The 17679-nt window shown below is 40.9% G+C and overlaps 1 pseudogene; it reads left to right on the forward strand.

Annotated features, from left to right (window-relative positions):
- The first annotated feature begins 11973 nt into the window (after window positions 1-11973).
- On the forward strand, window positions 11974-15966 carry LOC132254819 (uncharacterized; annotated as a pseudogene).
- Window positions 15967-17679: the final 1713 nt, after the last annotated feature.

Here is a 17679-nt window from a genome sequence, read left to right on the forward strand (position 1 = left end):
TTCATGTTAGATTTCTCTATTTTTCCTCCTTGCATTCTTGATTTGGCTTTGGCAAAAGACTATGAAGCTCCAAATCTTGAATTATTCATGTAAATGAGCTTCCATTTGCTTTGCCATGGATTATTGATTCGACTCATGGTAGCTTAGCTTTAAAGGCGTATCAACAAAATTTATACCTTAAATACTATTACTAAAGTAGCCAAGCTACTATAGCATAGTGGTTCTAGGATCGTTCACTGGGAAGGGTTTTTGCAAACACTAGTGATATTCAAATTAGGAAAATAGGTGATTTTCTTATGGATGTTAGCTTTAAAAGAATATGTAAATGTTTTAGAAAGATTTAAACTAATCTAAGCTAACATTAAAGACTAAAATGAAAGGGTGTAAAAACAAGTTTCTCAAAGATAGAATAGCTATGCTCTAGCTCTTATGCAAATTGGAAATCTCAGGATAGGCTCCTCGCGTTGGGGTTGCAACTATGGTGATGCTTGCTTCCCGAACTGGTATGGATTTAGCAAATCAAGTTTTAATCCTTTAAAATGGCAAAACAGATGGTAGTGAATTTCATCAATGGTTATTCACCTTAGACTTCCTTTGAATGGCTCGTAAGAGATAACTAATGGTCTAAAGCCAAAAGCTTACCAAATATTGGCAACTCAAAGTCATTCCAAGTGATAAACTCACCTTTCAATGGCCATTGAAATTGGTTCTAATGGATTAATACAAAACTTGGAATTGAAAACCTCACCTTCCAATAGCTCGTAGGAGATAACTAATGGATAGAAATCCAAAAGCTTATCAAGTATTGGCCGTTGGAAGTTGTCCAAAGGAAATAAAAACCAAACTTTGCATTAATGAACCTTTAATGAAAAACAGCTACCTTACCTTCCGGGTGCGAGAGATTTCCATGGGATTGCATCCAAGTCATCACATAACATCCATACTTTGAGAAACTAAAAGTTTTAGTCAATCATCCTTTGAGGAAAAGCCCTCAGAGTCTATTTGGCTACTAAGAAAATAAAATAGTAAAGAGAAAAGAGAAACAAGAGAGCTCTGTATATATTCTAAGTGTTAAACGTAATCTCTATTCTATTATTCCAAGAGGTGATTTCCACCCCTTATATAGTCTTTACAAAAGCAAAAGTTTGTGATTGGTTAGTTACAAGGATAAGAAAGGAAATTACATCACAAAATACAAAGGAAAATATCTAAAGTGGAGTCGGCAAAAACAGAGCAAAATTCGCAACACGCATGGGTTATGCGAATTTTGAAGGTGTTATGCGAAATTTTCGCATAACCTGGAGCAGTTGGCTTCCGAAGGCCATATCTTCCTCATTTCAACTCCAAATCATGCACGGTTTAAAGCGTTGGATTCTTGACTTCCAGAGCTTTGAAATGGTATATAGTATGTAAAAAATGGACTTCGGGAAGTGCTCCAAAAGTGCGAAAGAAGACTGCAGCTGCTGTCCTCTTTGCTTCTCTTCACTTTGCTTGCTTTTCCTCTTTTCCATTGTTCTTTCCTTGCATACTTTGAACGACTTTGGCAAAGGGATATGGAGCTCCAAAGCTTGGTTCTTCATGAATTTGAGCTTCCAAAAGCTTTGCCATAACTTGTCCAAGTAGCTCCTCCATCATTTGGCATGCTTGAATTGATTCATAAGCTGATAAAAACATGTAAACTTGCCACAAAATGGTTAAAACCAATTACTAAGGACCTTAATGAATTAATTGGGTTAAATGAATATGATTACTACTCAAAGGTGCTTAAAACCATTATAATTAGGTCTATTTTGTGGTGATAAAAAAGCTATCAAAAACACCAAAACTTAACACAATTTGATTATAATTGATTGAAAGGGTCCTTAACATGCCAATTGAGTTAAAAGGTAATAACTACTACTCAAAAGTGTTTAAAAGTGTTAATTACAAGCTATAAAATAGCACTTTTTGAGTAGTAATCAGGAACTAAGCCCACAAAAATATCTAAGAGACCTAGGTGACCTAAGTGGAAAGTGCCAAGGTGAATTAGGTGGAAACTAAACCCAGGAGGTGTCCAAGTGGTCAAAAAATGTGCTAAGTGACTTAGGAGTGTACCTAATGGGCCAAGTGCATCTAAATGGGCCTAGGGTGCCAACAACGCCAAAAACAAACTAGTCGATACGGTTGATAAAAATTCTAGGATTTTCACATAACATCCCTCGAAAAATAAGGAATGCAACAAAAAACAGTGCATAATTCTGAGCTTGGATGAGGGAAAAATGACTAAAACAAGCCAGAGTGCTTCTGATTTGGATGGGCTTCAACGAGCTCCAACTGAACTAAAGTTTTTGTGGAAACCCTAACTCCTGACTAGTAGCATGATATGAACCAGGGAATTGGCCGTGATGGCATTTCATAATGGACCCATACTCGCACTAAATCAAGTCATAGGTGAACTCTTGTGAGGTTCGAAAACCAATTCAGCTTAACAAGGGCTCTATGGCCGTGATCTACAAAAATTAAGTGCAGGCGACACCCCCGAGATACAAGCAAGTGTCAAGGGACAAAATTGAGGGTCTACATATTCATAGCATCCAGAGCCCTGAGCTCATGACTCAGAGTCGTTCATGTGAACCACAACCTAGAGCTCTTTATAACATCTAAAACCTTAAGCTCACAACCGACAGTCGTTCATATCATCCACAACCTTGAGCTATTCAAAGCATCTATAACCTTGAGCTTACAACTTGCAGACTTTCATGTCATGGACAACCTTGAAATGTTCATAGCATCTAGAGTCTTTAGCTCACGACCCAGAGTCGTTGATGTTAACTACAACTCAGAGCTATTCATAGCATATAGAGCCTTGAGTTCACGACCCAAAGGAGCTCATGTAATCCACAACCCTAAGTTGTTCATAGAATTTAGAGTTATGAGCTCACGTCCCAATGTAGCTTATGTTATCCACAACCTTGAGCCATTCATAGCATCAAGAACCTTGAGCTTACGACCTGTACTCTTTTATGTCATCGACAACCCTGAGCTATTCATAGCATTAAAAACCCTAAGCTCACAACCTAAAGTCGTTCATGTAAAACACAAACCAAAGTTGTTCATAGTAACTAGTGCTGTAAGATAAAGAACCAAAGTAACTCATGTCATCAAAAGCCCCGAGCTGTTAATAGCATTGAGAGCCTTGAGCTCACGACCTGGAATTGTTCATGTCAACCACGTCCTAGAGCTATTCATAACATCTATAGCCTTGAGCTTATGGCCCGGAGTTATTCACGTCAACCACAACCCAAAGCTATTCATAACATCTAGAGCGCTGAGCTCATGACCCGCAGTCTTTGATGTGAACCACATCCTAGAGTTGTTCATTGCATCTAGGGCCTTGAGCTCATGACCTAGAGTTATCCATGTCATCCACAACCTTGAGCTGCTCATAGAATATAAAGCCCTAAGCTCACAACTTGAAGTCTTTTATGTCATCGATAACTCTAAGTTGTTCATAGCACCTAAATCCAAGAGTTCATGCCTTAGAGTCATTCATGTCAACTACAACCTAGAGTTTTTCATGGCATTTAAAACCCTAAGCTCACAAGCCAGAGTGGCACATGTCATTGACAAGCCTAAGTTGTTTGTAGCATCTAAAGCCTTGAGGTCATGACCTAGAGTCATTCATGTTAACCATAGCCTTGAGATGTTTATAGTATTTATAGCCCTTAGCTCACAACCTCAAGTCATTCATGTCATCCAAAACCCTGACCTATTCATAGCACTTAGAGCCTTGAGCTCACGACCCAGAGGAGCTCATATCATCCACAACCTTAAGTTGTTCATAACATCTAAAGCCCTAAGCTCACGACCAAGAGTAGTTCATGTCATTCACAACTCTAAGCTGTTCATAGCATCAAGAGTCCTGAGCTCAGGACCTATAGTATTTTATGCCATCGACTACTCTGAACTATTCATAACATCAAGAGCCCTCGGCTCACGACCCGAAGTCATTCATGTCAATCACGACTAAGAACTATTGATAGCATCTAGTGCCTTGAACTCATGAACAAGAGTAGTTCATGTCATCCATAGCCTTGAGTTATTAATAGCATCTAAAGTCGCGAGCTCATGACCTGGATTTGTTTATATCAATTGCAACCTAGCATCTAGAGCCATGAGATTAAGACCAAGAGTGGCTCATGTCATTGACAACCTTGAGTTGTTCATAGAATCTAAAGCCCTAAGTACACATCCTAAAGTCATTCATGTCAACCACAACCCTGAGATGTTCATAGTATCATTCATGTCAAAACCTCGAGCAATTCATGTCATCCATAACCCTATGCTCATGACCCATAGTCTTTCATGTCATCAACAACTCTGAGTTGTTCATAGCATATAAAGTTCAGAGCTCACGACTCGGAGTTGTTCATGTCAACCACAGCCTATAGTTGTTCATAACATCTAGAGCCTTGACCTAAAGACCTAGAGTCATTCATATCAACCACAACCTAGAGTTGTTCATAGCATCCAAGGCCTTTAGCTCACAATATAGACTCATTCATGTCAACCATAACCTAAAGCTATTCATAGCATCTAGAGCCTTTAGCTCATGACCTAGACTAGCGCACGTTATTCGTAGCCTTGAGCTATTCATAGTATCTAAAGCCCTAAGCTCACAACCCATAATCGTTTATGTGAACCACAATCTAGCACTATTGATAGCATTTAAAGTCTTAAGTTCATGACCGAGAGTAACCCATGTTATCCACATCCTTAAGCCATTCTTTGCATCTAGAGTCCTCAACTCATGACCTAGAGTTATTCATGCCAACCACAACCTAGATCTAATCATAGCATCTAGAGTCCTCACCTCACAATCTAGAGTCTTTCATGTCATCCTTATCCTTAAGCTATTCATAGCATCTAGAGCCTGGAGCTAATGACATAGAGACATTCATCTCAACCACAACCCAACACTATCCATAGCATCTAGAGCTCTAAGCTCACAAACCAAAGTAGCCCATGTTATCCACAGTCCTTAACTATTCATTGCAACTAGTGCCCTAATCACACGACCTAGGGTAGTTCATGTCAACCACAACTCCAAGTTGTTCATAGTATCTAGAGCCTTGAGTTCATGCCCATAGTCTTTCATGTCATTGACAACCCTGATTTGTTCCTAGCATTAGGATCCCTAAGCCCACGTCTCAAAGTTGTTCATGTCAACCACCACCTAGAGCTATTCATAGCATATAGAGCCCTACGCTCACGACCTAGAGTAGCTCATGTTAGCGACAACCCTAAGCCGTTAATAGCATATAGAGTCCTAAGATCATGACTCGGAGTCGTTCATGTCAACCACAACCTAGAGTTATTCATAGCATCTAAAGCTTTGAGCTCAAGACCTAGAGTGGCTGATGTCATCCACAAACCTGACTTGTTCATAGGATCAAGATCTTTAAGCTCCCAACCTAGAGTCTTTCATGTCAACCACAACTAGAGTTGTTCATTGCATCTAAGGCTCTTAGCTCATGACCCAGTGTCGTACATGTTCTCAATATCCCTGAGCTATTTGTAGAATCTAGAGCTTGAGCTCACAACCTGGAGTCTTTTATGTCATCGACATCCCTGAGCTATTCATATTTTCTAGAGCTTTAAGCTCACAACCAAGAGTCATTCATGTCAACCATAACCCAACGTTTTTCATAGCATTTAGTGTCCTGAGCTCACGATCCAGAGTAGCCCATGTTATCCACAACCTTGAGCCATTCTTAACATATAGAGCCCTGAGCTCACGACTTAGAGTCATTCCTCTCAACCACAGCTTAGAGCTATTGATTGAATCTAGAGGCCTTACCTCATGACCCAAATTCATTCATGTCATCCATAACCCTAACTTGTCCATAGCATCAAGAGCCTTGAGTTCACGACATGAACTCATTCATGTCAACCACAACCCAATATTTTTCGTAGCACCTACAGCCCTGAGCTGATGACTCAAAGTAGACCATGTCATCCACAACCCTTAGTTGTTTATAGCAATTAGAGCCATAATCTCATGACATATAGTAGTTCATGTCAACCACAACCTTAAGTAGTTCATAGTATCTACAATCTTGAGCTGATGACCCGTAGTCTTTCATGTCATCGACAACTCCGAGTTGTTCATATCATCAAGAGCCCTAAGGACACAACCTAGAGTCGTTCTTATCAACCATAGCCCAAAGATGTTCATAACATCTAAAGCCTTGAGCTCACGACCTAGAGTATCTCATGTCATCCAATACCCTAAGCTATTAATAGCATCTAAAGCCCTGACCTTACAACTCGGAGTCATTCATGTCAACCATAGCCTAGAGTTATTCATAGCATTTAGAGCCATGAGCTCACGACTCAAAGTCTTTCATGTCAACCATAACCCTAAGCTGTTCATTGCACCTAGAGCCTTGAGCTCACGACTGAGAGTTGTTCATGTCATCTACAACCTTGACCTGTTCATAGAGTCTAGAGCCCTGTGCTCATAACCCCAAGTATTTCATGTCATAAAAACCTTAAGTTGTTCATAGCATCTAATGACTAGGAGACGTTCATGTCAACCACAACCTAGAGCTTTTCATAGCATCTAAAGCCTTAAGCTCACAACCTAGAGTGGCTCATGTCATTGATAACCCTGAGTTGTTCATAGCATCTAGAGCTATGAGCTCACAACTCAAAGTCTTTCATGTCAACCACAACCTAGAGTTGTTCACTGCATCTAGGGCTTAGAGCTCACAACTGAAAGTCATTCATGTCATCCACAACCCTAACTTGTTCATAGAATCTAGAGCTCTAAGCTCACAACCCGGAGTCTTTCATGTCATCGACATCCTTGAGCTATTCATAGCATCTAGAGCCTTGAGCTCACGACCCGGAGTCATTCATGTCAACCACAACTGAAAGCTTTTCATAGCATCTAAAGCCTTTAGCTCATGACCCAAAGTGGTTTATGTCATTGATAGGGTTGAGCTATTCCTAGCATTTAAGCCCTCAGCTCAATACCTGGAGTCATTAATGTCAACCACAACCTAGATCTGTTCATTGCATCTATGGCCCTAAGCTCCCAACCTAGAGTCATTCATGTCATCTATAACCCTATGTTACTAATAGAATCTAAAGCCTTGAGCTCACGACTTGGAATCTTTCATCTCATCAGGAACCTTGAGTTGTTCATATCACCTAAAACCCTGAGCTCACTCCCTAGAGTCATTCATGTCAACCACATCCCAAAGCAGTTCATAGCAACTAAAGTCCTGAGCTCACGACCCAAAGTGGCACATGTCATCAACAATCATGAGTTGTTCATAGCATCTAAAGTCCTAAGCTCATGACCTGAAGTCATTCATGTCAACCATAACCCTGAGATGTTTAGAGTATATATTACCTTTAGTTCATGACCCCAAGTCATTCATGTCATCCACAATCCTGACCTGCTCATAACATTTAGAGACCTCAACTCATGATCAAGAGAAGATCATGTCATCCACAAGCTTGAGTTGTTGATAACATTTAGACCCTTGAGTTCACAACCTAGAGTAGCTCATGTCATCTATAGCCTTAAGTTGTTCATAACACCAAGAGCCTTGAGCTCACGATCTATAGTCTTTTATGTTATTAACAACCCTGAGTTGTTCATAGCATCAAGAGCTCTTAGCTCATGACCCAGAGTCGTTCATGTCAACCATAACCAAGAGCTTACGAACAAGAGTAGCTAATGTTATCCATAGCCTTGAGTTTTTAATAACATCCAGAGTTATGAGCTCACAACCCGGATTCGTTTATATTAACCACAACCTAGTGTTACTCATATGATCTAGAGCCTTAAGCTCAAGACCTAGAGTGGCTCATATCATTGACAACCTTGAGTTGTTCATAGCATCTAAAGCCCTAAATGCATGACCTAAAATCGTTCATGTCAACCACAACCTTAAGATGTTATTATATATGTAGCCCTTTGCTCAAAACCCCAAGTCATTCATGTCATCCACAACCTTAAGCTCATGATTCAGAGTCTTTTATGTCATTAACAGCCCTGAGCTGCTCATAACATCTAAAGTACAGAGCTCATGACCCATACTCATTCATGATAACCATTGCCCAGACCTGTTTATAGCATAAAGACCCCTAATCTGACGGCTTAGAGTCATTCATGTGGACCACTGCCTAGAGTTGTTCATAGCATATAGGACTCTAAGCTCACGAAGCAAAGTTGTTCATGTCAACCATAACCCAATGTTATTCGTAGCATCTAGAGCCACGAGCTCACGACCTAGAGTAGCCCATGTTGTGCATAACCCTGAGCTATTCATAGCATCTAGAGCCTTAAGCTCACGACCTAGAGTCATTCATGTCAAACATGACCCTGATCTGTTCATAGTATCTAAAGCCTTGAGCTCATAACATGTAGTCTTTTATATTCTTGATAGCCCTGAGTTGTTAATAGAACTTAGAGCACTAAGCTCACAACCCGTAGTCGTTTATGTCAACCACAACCCAACATTGTTCACAACATTTTGAGTCTTGAGCTTACAACCTAGAGTAGTTGATGTTATCCACATTCTTGGGCTATTCATGGCATCTAGAGTCCTCATCTCATGACATGGAGTCATCCATGTCAACTACAGCCCAAAGCTATTCATAGCATCTAGAGCCCTGACCTCATGAATTAAATTCTTTCATGTCATCAATAGCCTTGACTTGTTCATAACATTTAGAGCCCTGAGCTCATGACATAAAGTTGTTCGTATCAACCACAACCCAACATGTTCATTGCATCTAGAGCCCTAAGCTCATGACCCAGAGTTGTTCATGTAAATCAGAATGTAAAGTTGTTCATAACATCTAAAGCCTTGAGCTTACGAGCCATAGTTGTTCATGTCAACTGATTACTACCCAAAAAGTACTATTTTACACCTTTAATGCATTATGTTTTAAGCACTTTTGTGTAGTAGTTCTCCATCTTTAGTCCAATTGGCATGTTAAGGACCTAGCAATGTCTTTTATTCATATTTGTAGCTAGTTTTAATGTTTTGACAGCTTTTTGGATCGTTAAAACAAGTCAAGCAAAGGAGAAAACCAAAGAGAAGCAAAGTGAAGAAAAATCAAAATGTAGCATCTGCAGTCTTCTTTCGCACTTTTGGAGCACTTCCCGAAGTCCAATTTTTACATGTTATATACCATTTTAAAGCTTTTGAAGTCAAGAATCCAACGCTTCAAACCGTACATGATTTGGAGCTGAAACGAGGAAGATATGGCCTTCGTAAGACAACTGCTCCAGGTGTGCGAGAATTTCGCACACCCCCCTTTAGCTGTGCGAATGGTGTGCGAAGTTCGCACACCTCCTTCAGGTGTGCGAAAATTTCGCACACCCCATGCGTGCTCTGTTTTTGCCGACTCCACTTTAGATATTTTCCTATGTAATTTTTGATGTAATTTCCTTTCCTATCCTTGTAACTAACCAATCACAAGCTTTTGCTTTTGTAAAGACTATATAAGGGGTGGAAATTACCTCTGATGAAATATACGTATTACGTTTGACACTTAGAATATTTTTTACAGAGCTCTCTCGTTTTCCATTTTCTCTTTACTATTTTCTTTTTCTTGGAAGCCAAACAACCTCTGAGGATGTTTTCTCAGAGGATGAGAGGCTAAACTTTCGGTTTCTTGGAGTAAAGGAAGCCAGGTGAAAAGTCCAGATGAAAAGGTGGAAAGCTCCCGTGCATTAAATTCAGGTAGTTGGAATTCATAAATGGCTTCTAAATCCAAAGTTTTGCTTTAAACCCCTTAGAATCACTTTGAATGACCAATACATGGTAAGCTTCAGGTCTTTATGGATGCTTATTGCTAGATTCATATTAGTCCATTAGTTATCATGTACGAGTCATTGGAAAGTGATTCAAGGTTGAGACCCATAGTGTCTTAAGCCATTAATGGACCTTGAATACCATTTCTATTGACCTATTATGGATTAAATCTTCATTGTTAAACCCATACCGGTTCGGGAAATAACTATAGGTTAAATCCCCAATGCGAGGAGAAAAATCCGGAACTTTCCACTTTCTATTCTGAACTTGATCCTAGCAACCCTTAGCTCCGAGAGACTTTCTTTCTTCCATTTTTAATTAGTTTATGTTAGTTTAGTTTCAAACACTTTCAAAACAAATTTTATTTTCTTTTAAACTTTAAGTTTTTGATTAAGGAAATCATTAAATACAATTTCTAATTTTGAATACATCACTGGTAGAATGAAAACCCATCCCAGAGTTCGACCCTAGAGCCACTATACTATAGTAGCTTTACTACATTAGTATGAGGTCATAGGTTTTATAAATGTTTTTTATTAAATGACCCATTTGGAGTTACACATGCGAATCAAAATGGCGCCGTTGCCGGGGATGGTGCCACAATACAGTGATGCAACCTTTTAGAGGCTACTTGTGATTTCCATCACAAGTTTGGTGAATTCCTTTTTCACTAATGGCATTTCCTTTCATTTTATTTTTGTTAGGTTTATTTTCATTTTCTTTCTAACCTTAACTTTTTTCTAGGTTTCTTTTGTTTTTGGTTGTTTTTGTTTTATTTCAGGTAAGTTGTAACTTTTGCATGCCCTATTGGATTCGGGACCAAGAGGGAAGATTAGTAAGGATTGAGAATCCTCAAGACACAGAGTTGGATATTAGTGTTAACATCATGGACCCTCCACCAGAGGATCAGAATTCTCAACAAGGTCAAGGGGGTAATCCCAATGCATATTTATCCATGAGGGATAGAATGCATCCACCAAGGATGAGTGCACCCTCATGCATCCTGCCTCCTCTTGAGCAGTTGGTTATAAGGCCCCATATTGTGCCCCTTCTACCAACTTTCCATGGAATGGAGAGTGAGAATCCATATGCCCACATCAAGGAGTTTGAGGAGGTGTGCAATACCTTTAGAGAGGGAGGAGCTTCAATAGACTTGATGAGACTCAAGCTATTCCCTTTCACTTTGAAGGATAAGGCAAAAATATGGCTTAATTCTTTAAGGCCAAGGAGCATAAGGAATTGGGTTGATCTTCAGGCCGAATTTTTGAAGAAATTTTTCCCCACCCATAGGACCAATGGGTTGAAGAGACAAATCTCAAACTTTTCTGCAAAAGAAAATGAGAAGTTCCATGAATGTTGGGAAAGGTATATGGAGGCCATCAATGCTTGTCCTCATCATGGCTTTGATACATGGCTCTTGGTGAGCTATTTCTATGATGGGATGTCTTCCTCCATGAAGCAAATTCTTGAAACCATGTGTGGAGGAGATTTTATGAGCAAGAATCCGGAAGAAGCCATGGACTTTTTAAGTTATGTGTCTGAAGTGTCAAGAGGATGGGATGAGCCCAACTCAAGAGAGAAAGGGAAGTTTCCCTCTCAACCAACCCAAAATCCAAAAGGTGGAATGTATGTATTAAGTGAAGACATAGACATGAAAGCTAAAGTGGCAACAATAGCAAGGAGGTTGGAAGAACTTGAGTTGAAAAAGATACATGAAGTCCAAGCCATTTCCGAGACCCAAGCCCATGTCATGCCATGCACCATTTGCCAATCATGTGATCATGTGGTAGATGAGTTCCCAACCATGCCAGCTGTGAGAGAGATGTTAGGTGATCAAGCCAATGTTGTGGGGCAATTTAGGCCTAACAACAATGCACCTTATGGAAACACCTATAATTCAAGCTGGAGAAACCACCCAAATTTTTCTTGGAAACCAAGACCACCTCCATACCAACCACAAGCCCAAACCCAATCACCTCAACAAACCTCTTCAGTAGAGCAAGCCATTGTGAACCTAAGTAAAGTCATGGGTGACTTTGTGGGTGAACAAAAGGCAATCAACTCCCAATTGCATCAAAAGATTGAAAATGTTGAGAGTTCTCAAATTAAGAGAATGGAGGGGATGCAAAATGATCTATCTCAGAAGATAGATAATATTCAATACTCCATCTCTAGGCTTACCAACCTCAACACTGTGAATGAGAAGGGAAAGTTTCCCTCTCAACCAAGCCAAAATCCCAAGGGTGTTCATAAAGTTGAAACCCAAGAGGGGGAGTTTTCAAAGTTGAGGGAGGTTAAAGCTGTGATCACTTTAAGGAGTGGAAAAGAGGTTGATCAACCCCTGCCTAAGTTGAGGCAAGATGAAGAACTCATGTCAAAGAAAACCTTGGTTAAAGAGAGCAATAACCAAGAAGAGAAGAGTGGGAAGAAAAGTGCATCCAAATCAAGCATTGAAGAAGAGCCAAGGATAGTGATTAAAGAGGATATGATGAAGAAACATATGCCTCCCCCTTTTCCTCAAGCTTTACATGGAAAGAAGGAAATCAAGAATTCATCAGAAATTCTTGAAGTCTTGAGACAAGTGAAGGTGAATATACCCTTACTTGATATGATCAAGCAAGTCCCCACATATGCAAAGTTTCTAAAGGACTTGTGCACGGTCAAGAGAGGGTTACATGTGACAAAGAATGCATTCCTCACTGAGCAAGTAAGTGCTATCATTCAGAGTAAGTCTCCAGTTAAGTACAAAAATCCGGGATGCCCCACCATTTCAGTCAACATTGGAGGGACACATGTGGAGAAAGCTTTACTAGACTTGGGGGCAAGTGTGAATTTGCTCCCATACTCTGTGTACAAGCAACTGGGACTTGGAGGATTGAAGCCCACAACCATCACTCTCTCCCTAGCTGATAGGTCAGTCAAAATCCCAAGAGGGGTGATAGAGGATGTTCTAGTTCAAGTGGACAAATTCTACTATCCTGTGGATTTTGTTGTGCTTGATACTGATCCCATTGTGAAGGAAGCAAACTATGTACCAATCATCCTTGGGAGACCTTTCCTAGCTACCTCCAATGCCATTACCAATTGTAGAAATGGGGTGATGCAGCTCACATTTGGGAATATGACCTTGGAATTAAACATATTCCACCTATGCAAGAGGCATCTTCACCCAGAAGAAGAGGAAGGATTGGAGGAGGTGTGCTTGATCAACACCTTGGTTGAAGAGCATTGTGACAAGAATTTACAAGAGAGCTTGAGTGAAAACCTTGAAATGTTTGAAGAAGGGTTACCTCAACCCTCTGATGTTCTAGCCATCATGTCTCCTTGGAGGAGACGGGAAGAGATCTTACCACTGTTCAACCAGGAAGACTCACAAGAAGCAACTGTGGAGGACCCTCCAAAACTTGTTTTGAAGCCACTTCCTGTTGATTTGAAATATGCATATTTGGAGGAAAATGAGAAATGTCCAGTGGTGATTTCTTCAACTCTTACTATTGATCAAGAGGATAATCTTTTGGGAGTCCTCAGGAAATGCAAGAAAGCCATTGGATGGCAAATTTCTGATCTGAAAGGGATTAGCCCTTTGGTGTGCACCCACCATATCTATATGGAGGATGATGCAAAACCAGTGACGCAGCCCCAGAGGAGGTTGAATCCTCACATGCAAGAGGTGGTGAGGGGTGAAGTTCTGAAGCTACTCCAAGCTGGGATCATATATCCCATTTCAGACAGTTTGTGGGTGAGCCCCACCCAAGTAGTCCCAAAGAAATCTGGAATCACTGTGGTCTAGAATGAGAAAGGGGAGGAAGTCTCTACACGTCCTACCTCAGGATGGAGGGTGTGTATAGACTATAGGAGGTTGAATTCAGTGACTAGGAAGGACCATTTCCCTTTGCCTTTCATGGACCAAGTCCTTGAGAGAGTCTCAGGACATCCTTTCTACTGTTTTCTGGATGGGTACTCGGGGTACTTCCAAATAGAGATTGATTTGGAAGATCAAGAAAAGACAACCTTTACTTGCCCCTTTGGTACTTTTGCGTATAGGAGAATGCCCTTTGGGTTATGTAATGCTCCTGCAACTTTCCAAAGATGTATGCTAAGCATCTTCAGTGATATGGTGGAACGCATCATGGAAGTCTTCATGGATGACATCACTGTTTATGGAAGTTCTTATGAGGAGTGTTTGTTGCATTTAGAAGCTGTTCTCCAAAGATGTATTGAGAAAGACCTAGTGCTAAATTGGGAGAAGTGCCATTTTATGGTACAACAGGGAATTGTCTTAGGACATATCATCTCCAAGAAGGGCATTGAGGTAGATAAGGCAAAGGTGGAGCTAATTGTTAAGTTGCCACCTCCCACAAATGTTAAAGGAATTAGGCAATTCTTAGGACATGCCGGGTTCTATAGGAGGTTCATTAAGGATTTCTCCAAAATCTCAAAGCCTCTTTGTGAACTCTTGGTAAAAGATGCCAAGTTTGTGTGGGATGAGAAGTGTCAGAAGAGTTTTGAGGAACTGAAGCAATTCCTCACAACAGCACCAATAGTGAGAGCCCCAAATTGGAAATTACCTTTTGAGGTAATGTGTGATGCAAGTGACCTTGCTATGGGGGCTGTCTTAGGGCAAAGAGAAGATGGAAAGCCCTATGTGATTTATTATGCGAGCAAAACTTTGAACGAGGCTCAAAGGAACTACACAACTACTGAGAAGGAGTTGTTAGCAGTAGTTTTTGCCTTGGATAACTTTCGTGCTTATTTGGTAGGGTCCTCTATAGTGGTGTTCACTGACCATTCCGCCTTGAAGTACTTGCTAACCAAGCAAGATTCCAAGGCAAGATTGATAAGATGGATCCTTTTGCTCCAAGAATTTAATCTCCAAATAAGGGATAAAAAGGGAGTAGAAAATGTGGTAGCTGACCACTTGTCAAGACTTGTGATATCACATGACTCACATGGTTTGCCTATCAATGATGACTTCCCTGAGGAGTCTCTCATGTCAATAGAGGTAGCTCCATGGTATTCTCACATTGCAAATTTCTTGGTTACTGGAGAAGTACCAAGTGAGTGGAGTGCCCAAGACAAGAGGCATTTCTTTGCTAAGATCCATGCCTATTATTGGGAGGAGCCCTTTCTCTTCAAATATTGTGCGGATCAAATCATAAGGAAATGTGTTCCTGAACAAGAGCAGTTAGGAATTCTTTCCCATTGCCATGATAATGCATGTGGGGGTCACTTTGCCTCCCAGAAAACAGCAATGAAAGTGATCCAATCAGGTTTTTGGTGGCCCTCTCTTTTCAAGGATGCCCACTCTATGTGCAAGGGATGTGATCGGTGTCAAAGGCTTGGTAAGCTAACACGCCGAAATATGATGCCCTTGAATCCCATCTTGATAGTGGATGTCTTTGATGTTTGGGGGATAGACTTCATGGGACCATTTCCAATGTCATTTGGACATTCCTACATTTTGGTGGGAGTGGATTATGTCTCTAAGTGGGTAGAAGCAATCCCATGTAGGAGCAATGATCATAAGGTGGTTCTTAAATTCCTCAAGGACAACATCTTTGCAAGATTTGGAGTGCCTAAGGCCATTATCAGTGATGGAGGAACCCACTTTTGCAATAAACCTTTTGAGACTCTTCTAGCCAAATATGGGGTTAAGCACAAGGTAGCTACACCCTATCACCCTCAAACAAGTGGCCAAGTTGAGTTAGCCAACCGAGAGATCAAGAATATATTAATGAAGGTGGTGAATGTGAATAGGAAGGATTGGTCTATTAAGCTCCTAGATTCCTTATGGGCGTATAGGACCGCTTACAAGACCATTCTTGGAATGTCCCCTTATCGCCTTGTTTATGGCAAAGCGTGCCATCTTCCAGTGGAGATTGAATACAAAGCATGGTGGGCAATCAAAAAACTCAACATGGATTTGACAAGAGCCGGGTTGAAAAGATGTTTGGATTTGAATGAATTGGAGGAAATGAGGAATGATGCTTACCTCAATTCAAAAATTGCAAAGGAGAGGTTGAAGAAATGGCATGATCAATTGGTAAATCAAAAGAATTTTACCAAGGGACAAAGAGTCTTGCTTTATGACTCTAAGCTTCATCTTTTTCCGGGAAAATTGAAATCAAGATGGACGGGTCCTTTCATAATTCATGAAGTTCAACCAAATGGAGTAGTGGAACTACTCAACTTCAATAGCACTCGAACTTTCAAAGTTAATGGGCATCGTCTCAAACCCTATATTGAATCTTTTTCCCGAGACAAGGAGGAATTCATCCTCCTTGATCCACCTCCAACATGAAAACACTTGGTTCATGGTTGAACTTAGTCTCTCCAAAGACTAAAAAGTTCATCCTCTTTTTGTTTTCTTTTAAGTTGATTTTAGTTTAATCTAGTGTTTTCTTGTGTTTATGCATGTTTTGATTTCTATTTTTGACTTTAATTTCATTCTAATGTGGTTTGAATTGTGTTTTTTTGTGCTAACATGTAGGAAGGAAGGCTTGAAGAATGAAGTCTTGGTGAAAACAAGGAAAAACAGGGGAGATAAGACAAGGCTCAGCAAAATTCGCACACCCCCTTGAGGTGTGCGAAAATTTCGCACACCATTTACCCTGTGCGAATTCCATTTTTGCACCACTTTTCAAAAATTACATGCTCTCGGTCCCCTGTGCGAATTTCACAGGTATGCGAACCTTGTGCGAATTCGTTTTTTGTGCCAAATTTCAAAAACCATGCTCTCTGTCTTGGAGAATCACAGGTATGCGAAAATTTCGCACACCATTTTCCCCTGTGCGAAATTCATTTTTCTCTTTAAAAAGCTTTGTTCTCCACTTCAAAGACTTAGCTTCTTCTTCAATTCTCTCAAAACCTCTCTTCCGATCACCCATTGCCATCCACAAAGCTCCTTTCCTTCATCATCCGTCATCATCAACACCACCATGGCAGCCATTATCCATAGCTCCACTCCATAGCCGCGCCATCCACTATTCACCACTTCCCATTTTCGGCAATTTCATCTCCTTCCACCATCAAAATCCTTTCAAATCTTCACCCAACCCTCTAAATCCATCCATAATTCAATCCAAACCTTGTTCTTATCAAGCCAAAGCCTAAACCATAAGCATTCAAGCCATGGTTTCTTCATAAGAAACCCATTGCCGCCGGCCATGGGAGCTCCCAATTCTCAATTTTCCTTTTGAAAAGCTCCCAATTTTCAAGCCTAATCATCATGAAAAATCTTTTTCATACCTAAGCCAGCTTTTCCCGCCCTCAAAGGCCACAAATTTTTACCATCTCCATCAAGCCCAAATTCTTCAAACGCACGGGTGAATAGTACCCTGTGCAAAAATTTCGCACACCCCCCCTACCCTGTGCGAAAATTTCGCACACCACCCCCCCCGTGCAAAAATCTCAGCTTCTCCATCCGTACCTTCCCTAATCCTAAGCCTCTGTGCCTCATTTCATCGATCTATCATGCCGAAGACCCGAGGAGGATCTACCACAGCTTTCCAGAGTAGTCAGAGAGCTGCCCCTGTGCGGGCCCCACTAGCTGCACCCTCACATTTACCTGATTCTGCCCCTCAGAGCAGATACCATACGAGGAGAGCATCTGCCACGTCTGTGGCCCCTTCACAAGTTCCGCCTCGGAGTCCTCCTACAAAGAGAGCCAAGACTTCAGACCCAGGAGACTCCTCCAGGGCACCTCGGGATTCACAGTCTCAGCCTTCTTCCGCCAGGCGCCGTAGACCCAGCTTGCCCATTGAGGGCAATTCAGATTGCCGATCGAGAGACTTTCATGTCGAGGCATATTTCGATCACTCTCTTATGCGACAGCAGCCTGAGTTGCGGGATTCATACC

Source organism: Vitis vinifera, chromosome 12, assembly GCF_030704535.1.
Source record: "Vitis vinifera cultivar Pinot Noir 40024 chromosome 12, ASM3070453v1".
Lineage (NCBI taxonomy): Eukaryota > Viridiplantae > Streptophyta > Magnoliopsida > Vitales > Vitaceae > Vitis > Vitis vinifera.